This window comes from Trachypithecus francoisi, unplaced genomic scaffold (assembly GCF_009764315.1).
Source record: "Trachypithecus francoisi isolate TF-2019V2 unplaced genomic scaffold, Tfra_2.0 Lachesis_group11, whole genome shotgun sequence".
NCBI classification, from domain to species: domain Eukaryota; kingdom Metazoa; phylum Chordata; class Mammalia; order Primates; family Cercopithecidae; genus Trachypithecus; species Trachypithecus francoisi.
In genome coordinates, this window is record NW_022681456.1 from 44,411,622 (window position 1) to 44,431,214 (window position 19,593).

General features: G+C 37.9%; 1 long non-coding RNA gene across 1 annotated transcript; it reads right to left on the reverse strand.

The window, feature by feature from the left end:
• Nucleotides 1–576: 576 nt before the first annotated feature.
• On the reverse strand, nt 577–15,212 carry LOC117089653. Its single transcript, XR_004439693.1, has 3 exons — nt 15,202–15,212; nt 8,586–8,589; nt 577–738 (listed from the first exon to the last, which is right to left on the reverse strand). It is a non-coding gene; the product is annotated as an uncharacterized LOC117089653 (long non-coding RNA).
• Nucleotides 15,213–19,593: the final 4,381 nt, after the last annotated feature.

The window sequence follows — 19,593 nt, forward strand, 5'->3', positions numbered from 1 at the left end:
TTATCATAGGTGCTAGGTACCTGTAAAAGTCATGATGATTGGTACTCATCCTAGTCTTGTAAGGTGCACTTACCCATTGACTTTTAGAAACTTGATCAGGGTGATAAATGTGGAGTTAGGGATTTATCTCACATCTACCAGATGCCTGTCTATCAAAGTCTCCCCTCTTTACTATCCTGTCTCCTGTGATCTACCCCATGTCGCTTTTCTTTGTGTATATCATACCATTATTCAAATCCTTACCTCTAAGAAGAATATCAGATAATTTCTTTTCTAGTAGATTAGAAATGAGATCACAATGGATTAGAAAGTTGAATGTGGTATTAGTAATGGAGGTATTTATTATTTCCCCATAATAAGTGAGGAGGAAAAACAGGTGAAAGATGTACTGGGAAGAACATAGGCTTGGACATGACAAAGCCAGTGTTGGATGCCCAGTTCACTACAAGGCAGTGAAGAAATAAATCCCTTAGAAGAACTTTTCTTTTTTTCACATTAAAAATAAATATATATGAAATACGCATGTTATTTATTTTTTGTAAATTAACAATTTATCATTGTACGTATTTATGGAGTACAATATGATATTGTAATCTGGAAATACAATGTGATATAATTAAATCAAGCTCATTAACATAGCCATCACCTCAAATACTTAACATTTTGTTGTGAGAAAATTTGAAATTTATTGTCTTAGTAATTTTGAAATTTACAGTGCACTATTGCTAACTATAGTTACTATGCTGTGAAGCACATTTTCTTAATTGAAGAATTAACAATATCTGAGGTGTACATTTAGTGTCAAGACCAAATGTGATATATATATACACACACACATATATATATGTGTATATATATATATATATATATATGGAGTTGCTAGATCAATAAATTGTTTCTTTCTCCTCTGAGCTTTACCTTCTTATCTGAAAATTGACAAGGCTGAATTAACTATTATTTAAGTTGCTCGCCAGCTGTAGTATTCTTTGAGATGCCGCCATAAACATCACCTACATAAGAAAAGTCATTATTTGGGTTTAGGTCAGTGAAAGAGTAGAGCAAGTGTAACAGTTTTGCAAGCTCAAAAATAGTAATTCTAATTCATTCATTCACTAACTTAATAAATATTTACACTAAATAAATAAATATTACTTAATAAATAAATAAATATATTTGATGTGCCAGACATCTCACCTCATCTTACTGATGAGATACAGAGATAGACAAAGTAATGGTTTGTATACTAAAGGAACTCATAGGTTTCATGGTGTAGTGGTATGGAAAATGCTAGTTATGAAATAATATTTCATCATTATTTATGAAGTTTCATTCATATATAAGAATTCATATTTAAGAATTACTTTAAAGAGTGAGTACACAGTGCTATGGAACACAGAAAAGTAATTAACATGGCCTCAGAGTAAAGATTTTACAATAGAAGTAACACTGAAGCTGGGATTTGAAAGATAAAGGATTTCACTGGTGGAACCAAGAGGTCAAGGGCTTTGCTGGAATAAGCATCATGTTCAAAGGCACAGATGCAGGAGAGAACAGAATATAGTGTGTTTGGAGAAAGGTGAGAAGGTGGAGTAATTAGAGTGCTGGGTGTGATGTAGTTAAAATATAAAACCTGACCTTTTATGCCCTCCTGAAAACTGGAATCCTCATCCTGTAAGTAATGAGGAACCACTGGAGCATTTTACATAAGCCATTGTACATATTAGATCTGTGTTTTAGAAAGATAGTAATTGGTAGTGTAGAAGATGAAATGGTAAGAGGAGAGGTCAAACGTCCGCCTCACTGGAGATGAAGTTATTTTTAGTTATTATTATTGTCACCATTTTCTTTTCGTATTTGGAGATGATTGAATTTCAGCCTCAGGCATTTTCATAGGCCTTGGAAAAGTTCACAGGGCCAAGGCACAGTGCTTCTAGTGTTCAGTGAGTAAATGGCCCTGCACTCCATTGCTTTTCTTTTCACACTGTTTGCAGTCCCAGAACATCACTTTTACTTGGGGACAAAAGTTCTTTTCTTTTCCTCACTCTGATGTACTGAAGGTAATCAGTCATGTATTTTCTATACTCCCACTTTCCCTCTTCATTTTCTTAAAGGGATGTTATGGGTTAGTGTCCCCTCAAAATTCAGAAGTTGAAGTCCTAACCTCCAATACCTCAAAATGTGACTGTATTTGGAGATAACATCTTTGAAGAGATATTTAAGGTAAAATGAAGTCATTAGTGTGAGCCCACATTCCATATGACTGGTGTCCTTATAAGAAAAAATATGGACATAGACACAGAGAAAGACCATGTGAAGACAGAAAGAGAAGATGGTCATCTACAAGCCAAGGCGAGAGATCTCAGAATAAACCAACTCTGGTGACACCTTGATCTTGGACTCCCAGCCTCCAGAAATAGGAATATATTAATTTCTGTTGTTTAAGCCATCCAGTCTCTGGTATTCTGTTAAGAAATCCTTAGCTAAGGAGAATCAGAGAGCGCTAGAGAAAAAGCTAAAAAGCACTTATTAATTATTTTGGCACAAGCAGGGAGAATGAAGTGTGTATCAGTGAGAACTGTCAGAGAATGTGCTGTCTTGAATGTGCTGACAAGATCCCCTTAGGCTGTGGATTGGGCTAGCAACTAGGTGGGGGGAATGAAGAGTGGGGTAAAACGAAGGAAAAGAGCCATTGGGTCCTCCCAGGAGAAATAAGAACACTGTGTGTGTGTGTATCTGTGTGAAGAATTACGCTGACCTTATGTTACTTTAAGTTAAGCACGTTTTAATCCAACATTTTATTTGACTAGGTCAGAAAGGCCAGGCTGAAAAGTTTTAAATATGGTCAGGCTTTTATAATTAATACAAGGAAGTATTTCTGTCTTATTTAGAGTAGAATATAATTTTAACATTTAGGTGACAGACAAAACTGACCAGATGGAAGTATCTTTGGTTCACAGTGACTAACAGCTAACTTTTTCCTGACTCTTATGATCAAATATACATAGGCATTCAGAACAAAATTGTCACCTTTCTATTGAGGGTGTGCAAGAATAATTAAGAAAGAACAGTACACATAATCTATTGTCTTTACCTAGTTCTGATTATCTCAAGATCTCCAGGCTCTTGATAAGTTGTAGAGCTCATAAGACACCTTAGTTTGGTTGCAAAGTGGCAACGCCCTCGACTCTCAGGTGGCTGATTGAGGTCACATGGTTTGGATAAGGAGGTAAGATTGAGATTGTCATTAAGAAGAAAATACATAACCAACACACTCTTCAAGTATACTGTAATCGTGAAGTTGATCTGGCAGGTTACTATCCATCTATCTGTTGCTCTGGAAATGAAGCGAGAAGCATGAATCCATTTCTCCAAACAAGTCAGTGAGAGCCAACCAAAAGTCAGGGCACTAATATTCTACACACACACACACACACACAAATGTGATCTCTCGAGTATGTGGATTATTTGCAAACTGGGCAGGCACTTTGATCATAATATCATCAATTTGGGGTAGAGAACAGATGGGGAAAATGGGCATTATTATTTTGTTTTGTTTTGTTTTTGTTTTTGTTTTTGAGACGGAGTCTCGCTCTGTCGCCCAGGCTGGAGTGCAGTAGCGCGATTTCCGCTCACTGCAAGCTTCGCCTCCCGGGTTCACACCATTCTCCTGCCTCAGCCTCCCCAGTAGCTGGGACTACAGGCACCCACCACCACGCCCGGCTAACTTTTTATATTTTTAATAGAGACGGGGTTTCACCGTGTTTGCCAGGATGGTCTCGATCTCCTGACCTTGTGATCCGCCCGCCTCGGCCTCCCAAAGTGCTGAGATTACAGGTGTGAAGGCATTATTATTTTAAAATTCGAATGGCTAAGGAGTCTTCACTAACCAATCCTTAATATGGTGTTAAACACTTGTTTAATGGAAATTTGTAGATCCCTTACTTTTTCTGTCTTTGCTTTCATTTCTGAGTATTGACTACTTATTGATTCCCTTTACCATCATGGGTATACTGGTGGGGGACATTGTTGTTTAAAGGTATATGTGACAGAATTCTGATCTTTCAAACACTGTCACTATAATTTGAGAAGAAGTCGTGTACACCCAAGATAAGCATTCTACTCCCTTTTCCATTCCTCCCTTTTCTTCCTTCTTCCTCTCCAACATGAGCTCCATTTTTTTCTTTTGAAGATCTCAAATATTGTAAGGTGCATTTAACATGTTCATCTGGTTCAACATTACTCATCTAGTTAACATAGATTGAACAGAAGATGTGTTGTTTTTCTTTCAAGGCCATATCCAGTAACAGAGCCTATTGTGTCATATTTACTGACAAACCCAGGATGACGAGAGAAACATGGGACTCACTCTTCGTTTGCATTGACTCCAACCAAGAGCTTCAGTTTTCATGCCTTGCTTCAGAATTATTGGTGAGCCCTGTGCTAATTTCCATCTCATCCTAGAAGTCAGTTATTTTATAAGCATGTAATTGCAGGTAAGTAGCTGGGAAGGAAGACCAGATTGGAAGAGGGAGGCATATGCCTGAAAGAAGGGGATGGGAATAAAGTCAGTTGCTATTGTGACCTAGAGATATGTGTAGGCAAACATGTAGGTATTGTATTTACTTTGATTGTCTTAATTATTGGAGAAAGACAACTATAGTACTTATTTTCTTACAAGGAATGTATGTTGGAGGTTGCCTGCCAATGATCTCTATTGGGCCCTAGAAGGCATAACTGTAATTACTTTAGAGCTCATTTCTGAGATTAGAGGCCTTGATCAGGTTGGTTTTAGACCATTAGGGAACATTTATTGAAATTTCATAAGTCCATGAGTTCTTATCACACCAATTATCAACCTAAAATATACGTTTTTATGTTGAATTATATGTTACATTTTATGTGGGGCAGAAATGGTTGACTATTGGCAACATCATGTAGTTCAATCTAATATTATTCTCATTTTTAATAACGAAAACACACCAACACACTCACTCTATTCCTATTACTTCCCTCAACACACCTGCATCCAAGCTTTCTACTTTGTAGCATAAAGCAGTGGTTCTCAAACTTCAAGGGGCAGGGCCTATAGCAAAGCAGATTGCTGGCCTTCAACCTCAGAGTTTCTGATTCAGTACATCTGGTGTGGGACAGAGATTTTGAATTTCATTTTTTCCCTCTCAGTGACCTGGATCCTGGAGAGATTTTGAATTTCTAATACATATCCAGGTGATGCTGCTACTGCAGCTAAACCAGGGACCATACCTTGGAAATCACTGCTATACAGGGTTGATGTCCCCAAGGATGCACCTTTAGAACTTACTTTTTAATTTTTCCTTTGAATACCAAAACAACATTGGAAATTTAGATTTCCTTACAAAAATATTTTTGCAAACCTCATGCTGTTATTTCAACTTATTCTTTATTTATATTTTGTGCATAATGCATAAAATGGGAACTGCATCACCATAATTTTTAAAGACCTCAAAATGTTTCCATTTTTGTGAATATAACATAATCCTAGAAAAACTACTTTACAGTTTAAGTAGGTATAAAAAACCTAACATTTAATAATGTGTTGGAATTGAGGGAGGGGTGAAAGAACTAATTAGGGGTGGTGGCTGGGTGGGATAATGCAGTGGAGAGTTACATGTCCAGTTTGAGGTTAGGCTAAACATTCTTCTTTCAACTCCTTCCCACTTCTCAGATTCTATGAGCCAAATACCACTGAGAAAGACCAGCCCAGAATGTCTGTCTCCATTCTATGGATAAGAAAACATTCAGAGTAAAAAAAAAAAAAAAAAAAAAAAAAAGATCTGACCATAGCTGGTCTGTGGAAGAACTCAGGGGATCAGGACAAATCACAGTCTGGTTTCAGAGGTGGGGAATAAGGCACTGGAGATGGGGACACATACACTTTGGCCTAGCAAAGAGGAGAAACTCCTACCCTCAAATTTCCTTTAACTTTCACCCATATTGCAAACAAAGACATTAGACACAAATAGAAAATGTTATTTAAATTTTGACCGACCAATCAATTCTAAAAGTTGGTATGAGCAAACCTTCTAGTTATCAGATGCTCTGGCTATTAGCTACTAAACTCTTAGATAGTCAGAAATACTACTATTTTGGTTTGAAGCAGAAGCAGCATCTTTCTTGCTATGTGCTCCTCTGGACTCTCCCAGAGACTTGAGTAGTCTGTTTTCCCTTCTTTGTTTCCATGTGTCCTTGTACTTATCTGTCTTCTTTCTTCCAGTATCTCTTCCATTTTCTTAGTTCATGCCTTTGTCTCACCAACTTCCTTTTTCTGCCTAATTTGCTTTAATACACGCAGTTTCTTTCTCTATGTGTTTTCATTTCGATGAATGTGAAATACTTCTTAATTTATCAGGACTTTCCCTAATGATTTTAGGGCCTTTACTTTAAATGGAAAGTGGTGGTAAGTGGTTTTGCTTATCCTGAAGAATTCCCTTTAAATGCCAAAGAGATACTAATATTATTTAGCATTTATAAAGGACAAAACGTCTGGAGAAATTTTTTTCATAGGCAATAACTTATTCTTTAAAAAGTGAAGTGATCACAATTATCCCTGTTCCTGGAAGAATACATTGTAGAATAACTTGGGAGGTAGCACATTGCTCAGTGGAACTGAGCTACTGAACACACAGATTTGAACTGTATACCAGTCGTGTCTGATGCAGTCTGGGCAAGTAACCTCATTTCTACAAATACTGGCTTCCTCACCTGTCAAAGGGTAATAATACCATCTCACAGAGTTGTTATGAGGATAAAATAAAAAAGGGTACCTCGAATGTCTATTGTTATTATTTCACTCCAAACTACCAGGATAGCATTGGTTCATTCATTCATTCATTTAAGGATGTGTGCTAGGCACTGTAAACAGAACAGTGAACAAGACTGGTCTTTGTTTTTTTTTTTGTTTTTTTGTTTTTTTGTTTTTTTTTTTTGAGACGGAGTCTGGCTCTGTTACCCGGGCTGGAGTGCAGTGGCCGGATCTCAGCTCACTGTAAGCTCCACCTCCTGGGTTCCCGCCATTCTCTTGCCTCAGCCTCCGGAGTAGCTGGGACTACAGGCGCCCGCCACCTCGCCCGGCTAGTTTTTTGTATTTTTTTAGTAGAGACGGGGTTTCACGGTGTTAGCCAGGATGGTTTCGATCTCCTGACCTCGTGATCCGCCCGTCTCGGCCTCCCAAAGTGCTGGGATTACAGGCTTGAGCCACCGCGCCCGGCCAAGACTGGTCTTTGACTTCATGGAACTTATAGTCTATCAGAAAAGACAGACTGAAATAAATAATCATACACATAATAAACTTTGATGAGGACATCAAAGGGAAACACATCGTGCAACAAAGTATAGTAAAGGAAAAGTTCATTGTGCCATGAAAATGTATAACGTGGGAACCTAATGTAGTCTGCATGGTGGGTGAGCATGTGAAACTTCTTCATTGGAGTGACATTTAGCTGTGGCTCAACAGATGAATGTCGCATTGACTAGATAGTAAGTAAGGAAGAGTTCCAAAGAGAAGGAATAGCATGTACAAAAGCCTAGAAGAAATAGGAAAGAACTTGGCAGATTCAAGGAATTCATGAAAGATCCCTAAGTTCTGAAGGTTAGTAAGCCAGGGAATAAAAGACGTGAGATAAAGTTGCAGAAGTAGGTGGGAGCAGAACCACCAGTGTCTTGCAAGCCGCAGTAAAGATTTTGTTTTTCTCCACAAAGCATTTGGAAGGTTTTGAATGGACTTAAGCTGGGAGATGACTTTCTTTTTTAATCTGCTGTGTTAGAGTAGACTAGAGAAACGCAAGAATGAAAACGGGATTTTTGTTAAGAAGTTCTTAGAATTGTCCAGAGGAGAGATTTGGTGCCTTGGATTACAATGCTGAGAGGGAGTGGGAGTGGAGTGAAGATACTGTTAAGAGAATTGTTGGGTTTCGTGAATTATTAAGTAGGTATAAGATGCAAAGATGAGATGATCAACTTGATTTCCAGATTTTTGTTTAGAGTACCTAGTAATGGTGCTTGCTGCTGTTTACCCTTAGAAAAAACGCATTTGAAGGGGAAGCTCATTTGTTCTGACTTGGATATGTTGAATTGAATAACCATTGAATATAAGGCCTGTCCTGTAAAATATCCAAGTAAAAAAATGTCTAGTGTGCAGTTCAATATAGAGATTTAAACTGGACAAAAGAATGAAAGATAATTTTTTTGGAGGACATTTGAAATCATTGGATGGAATGAGATACATAGGGGTAGAAGTATATAGCAAAACTACTTGACCAGACTGACAGTGTATCCAGTGCATAGTCAATGTGTTTGTTGGGGGATGGGGGGAGGAGGGAGAGGGAGGAAAGTGGAAATTATGTAAGTGGGCAGGCTGGAGAAGTGAATGTGTCTTTGTTGATAGGAGTCATTTTGGCTTAAAAGCTGTAGTTTCCAAGCTCACCAGTATCCTTTGGGTAACTTATTTATGGTGGGGTATAAAACCTCAGCTTTGCTTTTTCACATTATTGTCTTGTCTGGAAGTAGAGATAACAAAGGACAAATGGTACATGGAATATCTTACCCACCCACCTACCCATCCTACCTATACTCTAATATGGTAGTTAACAGCATGGACCCTGGAATTAGTCTATCTGGGTCCAAAGCCCAGCTCTGTCACTTACTGGCTATGTGTGCTTGAGAAGGTCACTTAACTTCTCCATGCCTCCGTTTCCACATTTATAAAATGGGTGTCAGAGTAATTTCTATGTTATAGAATTTTGTGAGGATTACATGAGCTAATATTTATAGGTAAAGCACTTAAGATGAAGACTGGCATATACTAACTGCTATATATAGTATTAATATGTACAACGACCCAGACATAGGCCATATGGCTCTGTTCTCAAGGAGTTTACAATCTAGTGGGGAGCTCAGACAAAAAGATACAAGAAGGGGGACAGGACAAGCCTGATGAAGGCACGCAGGAGGGCGAACAAATGTTTCAGGTAACATCTAATTTGTGATCTGACGGATAGGGAATTGCATCATGGGTTTTTGCAGAAATACGTTCTGAATTCTATAAAATTTTTTGGCACACAATGCGTTCATAATAACAAAAATATTTATATGGTGCTTTATAATTTTTAAAGTGGTTATGCATACTTCAACTTATTTGATTCTTTTATCAGCCTGATGAAATCAATAATTTGGAGCATTTTCTGTAGGCCACATTTTGGGAAAGAGTCTCATAAAAATAAGACACATCCCATAATCTCAAAAAACTATAGTTTAGTGGTGTTTTTGGACCCAATGTTATATTTGTGAAAACTGAGGTTTGGAAGAATTAGAGGACTTGCCCAAAGTCACACAGCCGATAGTATAAAAATGATATGAATGCAAATCTCTGGATTATATGTGGTTTGTAGTTCTCTCGTCTTATATATAGAGGTCCTGTAACTAGATGAAAAGATCTACTAATGGACAGAGATTATCTGAGTTATTTTCTTCAAAATAATATTTGAAAATTGTATGCTTTGGTTTTAGAAACTCTAATACAGCAAGATTACCCCTATGAAGAATAAACAGGGCCCTCTGAATGTGTTTTCCCTGGCTTTGCAATGCCGCATCATATTCACTTCCTGGTAGTGTAAAAAAAAATCTTTCTGAGCCTTTTTGTTTAGTGAGATTCCTTCAACTAGGATGCCAGGGCATTTCACAGGGACTTAAAGGGAAAAGATTGGGATATGTCAACCCTGGGGTACAGGTGAATGATGTCACTTCTTAGGGTTTGGAGCCAAGGAAAACTGCAACGCCAAAAGCAAGCTAAGGTAGCAGGCAGTTGGGGCAGGCTGGAGTTAGTCACAAAGCTGGCTGAGCCCTGGAAGACAAGAAATACGCCATTAAAGAAAGTTCGTTCAAAAAAAAAAAAAAAGTTGGTTCAAGGACACCCAAAGTCAATGAATTAGAGTCAAGATAAGACCACAAGGAGTGGGAGAATAAAAGGTGGATGAGGGATCAGGCAGGCAGTGCAGAGGACAGATCTATATCAAGGAAACTTGATCCCTGAATAGGCTTCCTATTCCTGTTTCTGAGGTTTTCTTCAGCAAAAATTTGGCAGGAGTCCACTACAACAGGGCAGCAGGGTGGCAGGGCTGGTCTAGACTGCACAGGTGAGAACCAGTAATGTGTTTATTTGGCTGAAGTGAGGGAGGATAGGACAGGTTAGCCCCAGCTCCCAGTGAGTCAATTGTAAAGAAACTTAAGATGTGGGAGCAGAGCCCCTTTAGCCAGAGGAGGCTAGCCTCGGAAACATGGATCTACTGATGATGATTTGTACTTGGTCAAAACGCCATGGTCTACTTTAAAGGAAAAACCTTTAAGCAGTGTTTATTTTCGTAAAAGATTCATAGTAGACCTTGAGTAGTGTGTGGCTTTTAGCAGGAAGAGAGAGAAATCAAGCCAAACAAACTATCTTTTCAGTGGATCAGAAAGATACATCCTACTGTCTTTGAAAAGCGAGTAGGTCTGAAAATAAAGCTTCTAAAAGTTTTTGAAGACACCCACAAAATTGGATCTCCAAACCACTCCCCAAACTTGAATCCAGTTTGAGATGTTGGAATAAAAGTAGATTTGAACTTTGTCACCCAGAATGATGAAGGATCTAAGGATAGTGGGAACTCTCATATGGCACTTAAAATGTGCCAACCGCTCTTCTAATCACTATATAGGTACTTATTTAATAGTTTCAGAAACCATACTAGATAAGTGCTATTATTACCACTGTTTAACCACTGAGGCAATTGAGATATACGGAGAGAAATGAAATGACGTGCTCAAGATCACACAGCCTGAAGTTCATAGAATCCCACAACAGGTGGGTGAGATAAAATATCATAGTCCCATCTATGCTCTTCTTTCTCTGCATTTATGTGGCCAAGAGCATTTTTGGGAACCAGCAGTATTTTGGCACAACTCCAGATATGTGCTTCCGTGTTACTGAGAGATGATATTTTCTGTCCTGCAGTGGATTCAAAATATGGGTGTACTTCATGGCTAAAATAGTGATTACTGTGTTGAGCAATGAAATGTGTAAAATCTTTTAGGTTTTAATGTCATAAACACAAATATATAAATATAAAAGTGTCAGATAGAAGAGTGTTTATTTTGCTTCATATTTTCTTCCCACAACATTATCGTGTTAGAGAAGAGTTTAGGAACAGGGGCTGGTTCAGATGTGGCTAACTTAGCTGAACTTACTGGCTATGCAACTTGAAAAGTTATTTTTCTTCTAGGGACTTCTGTGTCCTCTCTACCCAGTGAAGATAATAATACTCTCTAGAAGGTTGCTGGGGTTCTTAAATATGATAAATACAAAATCACACAGAGCCTGACAGTAAGTGCTCAATAAATACTAGTTTTTGTTTTGTTTTGTTTTGTTTTGAGACGGAGTCTCACTCTGTCGCTGGGGCTGGAGTGCAGTGGGGCAATCTCGGGCTCGCTGCAACCTCCGCCTCCCGGGTTCAACCGATTGTCCTGCCTCAGCCTCCAGAGTAGCTGAGATTTCAGGCGCCTGCCGCTATACCCAGCTAATTTTCTGTATTTTCAGTAGAGACAGGGTTTCACCATGTTGGCCAGGCTGGTCTCGAAGTCCTGACCTTGTGATTCGCCCTCCTTGGCCTCTCAAAGTGCTGGGATTACCGGTGTGAGCCACTGCGCCTGGCCTAAAAATACCAGTTTTTACGGTTGGTTTTATTACTCTGAAGATGAAACCAGAGGAAGTCAAGGGGAAAGGTTCTTTAACTTTACCTATATCTCTGGTTATTTCCCCCTCCCCAGTTTTAGAATTGTACTAAGTGCAGCCAGCATTTAGACATGGTTAGGAAGGGAAAGGCCAGTGCAGCCCTCCTCTCCTGTTTTGCCTGTCTAAGAAAATGAACAGTTTCTTACCATGTTAATGGGACCATTGATCTGTGAGAGAAGAATAGAAGAACTGATGAATATAAGGGATAGGCAGCAAGATCAGATGCTGGGGAAAAACTGCCGTGGAGAAGAGTAGGGAAGCAGTGATAGCGTGGACTTGTTTTAGAAGCTTAGAGGGGCTGGGCTGGTGTGGTGGGTGGAATGTGGTATCAGATCATTTTACGGATGATAATACCTATATTATAATGACATATTTTTGGAAACATATTTCCTGAACAGATTTAATAGAGAGTCATTCCTTACAAAATTGCTTATAAAAACTTACTTTAGTATATTTTTATGAATTCTTCCCAGGTAATCTTGTGGGATACTGGTAGTTGGCGTATTACCTTCAATCTTTTCCACCAGTATCAGTAATATCAGGAAAATACCAAAAGCACATTAAGATATTTATTAGAAAATACTATGTATTGAACTTTCATATAGGAAGTACAAAAAAGAAAAAATATGTAAAAACAAACAAACAAAAATTCCTTAACTATACACCAGTAATATCCCATTAGAAAATAGAATAGAAATTAGCCAGGCATGGAGGTATATGCCTGTAGTCCTAGCTAACTGGGAGGCTGAGGTGTGAAGATCTCTTGAGCCCAGGAGTTGGAGGCTGCAGTGAACTATGATCATGCCTGTACTCTAGCCTGGGTGATGAAGTGAGAGCCTCATCTCTAAAAATTTGAAAAAAAAAAAAGGAATAGAAAAGAAAATTTAATAGGAGAAGAAGATCCCATTCAAAAATTTAAATAATGTAAAAAGGTTTCATAAGACTTTTGTGGAGAAAACTATAAAACTTTACTGAAGGATATAAAAGACAGAAATAAATAGGAAGATTAACCAAGTACATGGATAGAAATACTCAATATTTTAAAATGTCACTGCAAATAATCTACAAATTCAATGCAATCCTGATTGCAATCAAAATGGAAGTATAATTTTAAAGCCAAATTTAACAGAATAATTCTAAAAATTTTATGAAAGTAAATGTGCTAGAAGAGCAAGGCAATTTTGTAAAGGAATAACAAAGCAGGGCTTTGTAATAGCACTGGCTAGAAAATAAAATAAAGTTATATTAATTAAAACAATGTGTAGGTGCAGGATATATAAGTGAGTCAATGACAGAATAGAGGTTAGAAATATATATTCTCTTACATAAAATTCGGCATATTATGACTCTGTTGTTCAGATAAGTGGTGAAAGGATTAATTATTCAATAAATTGGCTCTCTGGAGAAAAAGTCAGACATATCTTATACTAGAAACTCCAGGTGTATTAAAAAGATACATGCTAAAACTATATTATAAAAGTATATGCATTCTTTAGTATAGGAAATACCTTCATAAATGGGAAATGAAAGCAAAAGCCATAAGGGAAAATACTAAGTTTTATTGAATCACAATTATAAACCGTTGTCACAATAAAGTTCAGTATAGAAGTTAGAAAACACTTAGTAGATTGAAAGAAAATATTCACAAAACACAACAAATATTGAAGATTGCATTAGAAATAGAGCTAGTAAGAAAAATAAACAATTAACAGAAAAAGAACAAAGTTATGAAAAGACAATTCAGAGAAGTGGATATACAAATGGCCAATAAAGTCATGAAAAGATGTTTAACCTCACTAGTAAGCACAGAAAGCAAAACTAAGATAATATTCCATTTTAAACTCAATTTAAAAAAATTAATTAAAAATCGGATGACATCTAATTTTTTAAAGGAGGTTCAGCATACTCTTATACACTATTGGCTAGACAGTCAATTAATACAGCTGATTTAAAAAGGTGATTTTCTAGTAATGATTAAAGCTAAAAATACACATTCTCTGTGACACACAAACTTTATCCCCTGTTGTCTACTCTGGAGAAACATTTGCACATGTGCACAAGGAGGCATATATGACTGTTCATATTGTAATATCATTACTGCTCATTGTTTGTAACAGTGAAAAAATTGGAAACAACCTAAATTTCCATTGTAATGGCAGTGTTGAAATGAACTATGGTATTTTTATACTATGGAATTCTAAAGAGAAATTAAAAGAAATGCCTTAGTTATTTTTGTAGCAACATGTTCAGCTCTCTAAGTCCATTTATTAACTGAACAACAGGTTGCTGAATGGTGTGGAGCATTGGATGCCATCTATTAAAAACAAAAGAAAACACCTGTCATTGTCAATAGTTTTAATTTTAGCACTCTTGATAGTAATGTTGTCTCATTATGGTTTAATTTGCATCTCTCTGATAACTAATGTTGAAGAACCTATGTTATGTGCCATTTGAACATCTTCTTTTTTGAAGAGCTGATCAGGTCATTTGCCCATTTTTAATTGAATTGTCTATATTGGTTTTGTAGAAGTTTTTGATTGGTGAGTTGATTTGTAGTTCTTTCTTCAGAAAGTTCTTTGTCAATTATATGTTGTTATAAAATCTCCCAGTCTATGACTTGACTTTTTATCTCTTAATGCTGGCAATAATATGAATTAATCGTAACACTCATACATTGCCAGTGGGATTGTTAATTGGCACAACATTTTAGAAAACTGTTTTGGTAGCATTCATAAAGCTAAACATACATATAACCTATGATCCAACAGTTCTGCTCCTGGGTATATGAGTAAAATATAAATGAGATCTTATATCCACTAAAAGACATGTACAAGAATGTTTGTAATGTTTTATTTATAAAAGCTCCAAAGTGGAATAAACTCAAATGTCCATCAATGCAAACAGAATAGATAATAATTATGGTGTATTCATGCCATGAAATATTACATAGTAATGAAAAGGAACAAACCACTGCTATATTCAAGTGTATAGATGATCTCACACATAGTCACACAAGTGAAAGAACAAAGTTATGAAAAGACAATTCATAGAATTGTCCATAGACAATTGCCCAATAGAGTACATATTGTATTCTGTTTATATGAATTTCAAAAACAGACTAAACTAATACATGATGATGGAAGTCAGAATAGTGCTTACTTTGAAGAGTTACTGATCAGGCAGAGACAAAGGGACATTTTGAAGATCTGGAAATATTTTGATCTTGGTAGTGGTTATATGAGCATATATACATGTGTGTAAGTGTATGTAAAAATCCATCAAGATGTACACTAAAGGTTTGTACAGGCCGGGCGCGGTGGCTCAAGCCTGTAATCCCAGCACTTTGGGAGGCCGAGATGGGCGGATCACGAGGTCAGGAGATCAAGACCATCCTGGCTAACACGGTGAAACACCGTCTCTACTAAAAAATACAAAAAAATTAGCTGGGCGAGGTGGCGGGCGCCTATAATCCCAGCTACTCAGAAGGCTGAGATAGGAGAATGGCGTGAACCCGGGAGGCGGAGCTTGCAGTGAGCTGAGATCTGGCCACAGCACTCCAGCCTGGGCGGCAGAGCGAGACTCCGTCTCAAAAAAAAAATAAAAAAAATAAAGGTTTGTACAGTGTATTTTATATAATTTATATATCATAAAAAAACTTTTACATTTTTAGAAATACTCTATGAAATAGATACTACTATAATCCACATTATATGTCTACAGTCCTCATTTCCAGATGAGGAAACTGAAGCACAGAGGTGTTGAGTAACTTCTCAAGGTCACTCAGCTAGTGTTGGAGCTGGGATTCAAACCTAGGCAGTCTAACTGCAGGGACAGTGTAGTGTATTACTCATCTACTGCCACAACAATTCTGCATCAACAACCACACAACCTCAGTGGCTTACAACAAGAAGCATTGGTTAGCTCAAAAGTTGACAGGGCTCTGATGATCTGGGTGGGGCTTGCTAACATGTTTGGGAGTTGGTTGGCTGTTGGCTGATTTCTGACAGCCTCAGTGGGACTACCGGGGTGACTTGGTACTAGTTCTATTTAACCCACATGTGGTATCAGTTCATGACAGAGGAGTAAGAGCAGGTAAGCTCAACTGTGGAAGTGCTTTGCAAGTCTATATGTGTCATATCATTGGCCAATGAAAGTCACATGGCTGAGTGCAGTCAAAATAGGCAGGAACTGTAGAGTTACATGGCAAGGTCACAGACCTAGGGAGGAGTGAAGAATTGGGGGCTACTACTACAGTCAATTTACCACAGGCAAAAATAAATCCCAAGCTAGGAATTTGGCAGACCCGGGTCCAGTGTCAATTAACACTTACAATCTGTGATCTTTGTGAAAATCACTTAACTTTTTGATTTGTGATTTATCTGTAAAATGAGAGTTGTAACAATACTAATACCTAAAACATGAGGTAATTGTAGAAGACAGGTTGGGATAATGTATATAAAATATAGTCATGCATTGCTTAACAATGGAGATATATTTGGCTGTTTTGTTGCAAGGAAATGGCACTTTGGGAGGCTGAGGTGGGAGGATCACCTGAGGTCAGGAGTTCGAGACCAGCCTGGCCAACGTGGCAAAACCTCATCTCTACTAAAAATACAAAAATTAGCCAGGTGTGGTGATGGATGCCTGTAATCCTAGCTACATGAGAAGATGAGGCAGGAGAATCGCTTGAACCTGGGAGGTGGAGATCGCAGTGAGCTGAGATTGCGCCACTGCACTCCAGCCTGGGCAAACCAGTGAGACTCTGTCTCAAAAAAAGAAAAAGAAATTGAGGCTCTGATGTAACATATATAATAGTGCAGCCCCAGTAACAGAAGACTGAATGTAACCAATAGCCAAATGTATCCCCATTGTTCGGTAATGCATCACTGCATTTTATATACATTTTGAAAGTATACAGTGTACTTCAAAAATCCTAAATGGTAGAGCCTACTACACACCTAGACTACATGGTGGAGCCTATTGCTCCTAGGCTGCAAACCTGCATGGCATGCTACTGCACTGACTACTGAGGCAATTGTAACACGATGGTGAGCATTTGTGTAACTAAACATGTCTAAACATAGAAAAAGTACAGTAAAAATACAGTATTACAATCTTAGGGGACACTGTTGTATATACCATCCATCACTGACACAAACATTGTTAAAAAGTCCATGACTGTAGCTCCTATGCCTGACCCAGAGTGGATGCTCAGTAAATGTAGTTATTGTTGTAATGGTAATGTCCCAAGTGGACACAGCTTGAACATCCCCAAATGTCTGGGCTAGAGTCATAGCATGGTGGGTCATTTGGTGTGTGTCTCTTCTGTTGTTCAAATCTACTCTGGGCTCTGATGTGACACACCTAATAGAGCAACCCAAGTAACTAAAGGCTACCACTTTTTTTTTTTTTTTTTTTTCTGAAACAGCCTCTCACTTTGTCACCCAGGCTGGAGTACAGTGGTGCGATCTTGGCTCACTGCAGCCTCCACTTTCTGGGCTCAAGCAATCCTTCTACCTCAGACTCCCAAGTAGCTGGAACTACAAATTCATGCCATTACGCCTGGCTAATTTTTTTGTATTTTTGGTAGAGATGGGGTTTCACCATGTTGCCCAGGCTGGTCTCGAACTCCTGAGCCAAGCCATCCATCTGCCTTAGCCTCTCAAAGTGCTCGGATTACAGGCGTGAGCCACCACACCCGGCTGAGATTGCCACTTTTAAATTTCATAGGATACATAAGTGATGGAGGGCTCCTAGGCAAGGCCCCTCCCCACAGCCTCAGACTTCTTATGAGGTCTAGTCTTCTAACCTTCTGGAAACCTACAGAAGCTTTTCCTATGAATTTTGGATTAGGACAACCTGGCCTCCCGTCTGTGGGTCAGAGAATGAAGGCATCATTTCGGGAAATCTCTGTTGTCTGCACACGTGCCCTGCTCCTCGCCGCTTTGACCCTGAAGCAAAGGAAGCTACTGAAAAGTCTTCTGAACCGTCTAAAAATGTCTATGCCATTTTACAACCAGTCTATTTTATTGTGCGTATTCTAATTTTTAAGTCATCCATAATCACAAACAGCAGTGATAAGGGATTTCTTAGTCCCAAAATTTGCATCTGACCTTAGGCAAAATTAATCTGTGGTAAAGAAGTGCGAATAGTGGCTACCTTTGGGGTCAGGGGATGTTCACTTGAAAAGGACCTGAGGAAGCCTTCTGGGTTTGGAAAGTTTCAAAGTATTGATTGTCTGAGTGGAAACATATAGGTAAAAAATACACTGAGCTGAATTCTGAAGAGTTTGTATACTTTACTATTTGTAAAATATACTTCAAATATTAAACAAAACCCCAAACCCCAAAAGTGATAATACAGTTATATATAGTCATGAGATAATACAAGTAATAAAAATTATAAAGACCTGGAATACTATTATCAACTTTTAACAGTTACCTATGGTGGGGATAGGGACAGAGAGGGATAAGGGGATAGTGCTTAGTTAGTAGTTAGAGGGGACTTTACCTTCCTCTTTTGTTTTTTTTTTTTTAATCCGAAGGTGAGAATACTATGTAACGTATGTCAAACAAGCAGCTTCTGAACTGCAAACAGGCACTGAGGATTTCTGGGTCCTTTCTACTATTAGATGCTAGTCACCTTACCAACAACCACTGACACAAGATTTTGTAATTGTAAACACATTAACTCCTCAAAGTACTTTCTCCTAACTCTACTCAGCATGCTACCTTTGTCTGGGTCTTCATACAGATATAGGTTCCGAGATTCAGACACATCTGCATTAAAGCCCACCCCATAATTTGTCATAAGCAGCTCTCATTTAGCCTTGGAGATAGGTAGGGAAAAAACCATTCTCATCCTTCCATTTATACAATAGTTTTTCAGCATGAAAGAACTGATTGAATGAAAACATCTCTCATTTTTTTTCCTATAAGTTAAAATTCAAGGAAAATTATTTTAAAGAAATTAAACCAGCATAGTAAATTTCATGAAAATCAACTTCTTATTAAAGTAACTTAAACACCAAGTGAACTGTTTTGGTCCAGGTTTTGAAGCAGAACTAATAGGATCTATCATCTATCTATCTATCTATCTATCTATCTATCTATCTATCTGTCATCTATCTGTCATCTATCTATCATCTCTCTCTCTCTCTCTCTCATCAGTCAATCAATGGGTCAATTTATTATGAGAATTGTCTCATGCAATTGTAGAGGTTGAGAAGTTCCATGATCTGCTCTCTGTAAGCTGAAGAACCAGGAGAACTGGTGGTGTTAATTCAGTTAAAGTCTGAAGGGCCACAAAGAGCTCCAGTGTCTAAGGGCAGGAGAAAATGGACATCCCAGCTCAAACAGAGAATGAATTCACCCTTTCTCCAGTTTTTTGTTCTATTTGGACCCTTAACAGATTAGGGAAGCCTAGCCACATAGATAAGGGTGAACTACTGTATCAGTCTACAGATGCAAATGCTAATCCCTTTCAGAAACATTCTTAGAGGTACATCCAGAACTAATAAGAAATAATATTTTATGAGCTATCTGGGCATCCTTTAGCCTGATCATGTTGACACATAAAATTAACTATCACAAGAACACAAAAATAATAGAATATATATTTATAGTTTTTGCATTTAGGAAATTTAATTATGGTTTATATGGAGGGTTGGTGAGGTATAATAAAAAAACAAAATTGGGTCTTTGTTTCTAGTTCCTGGCACAGAGCTCCTAAAACCCTTGAAATTTCCTGAATGATAACAGTGTCTTTTGTTTTTCATAATGAGACCCTTTTGC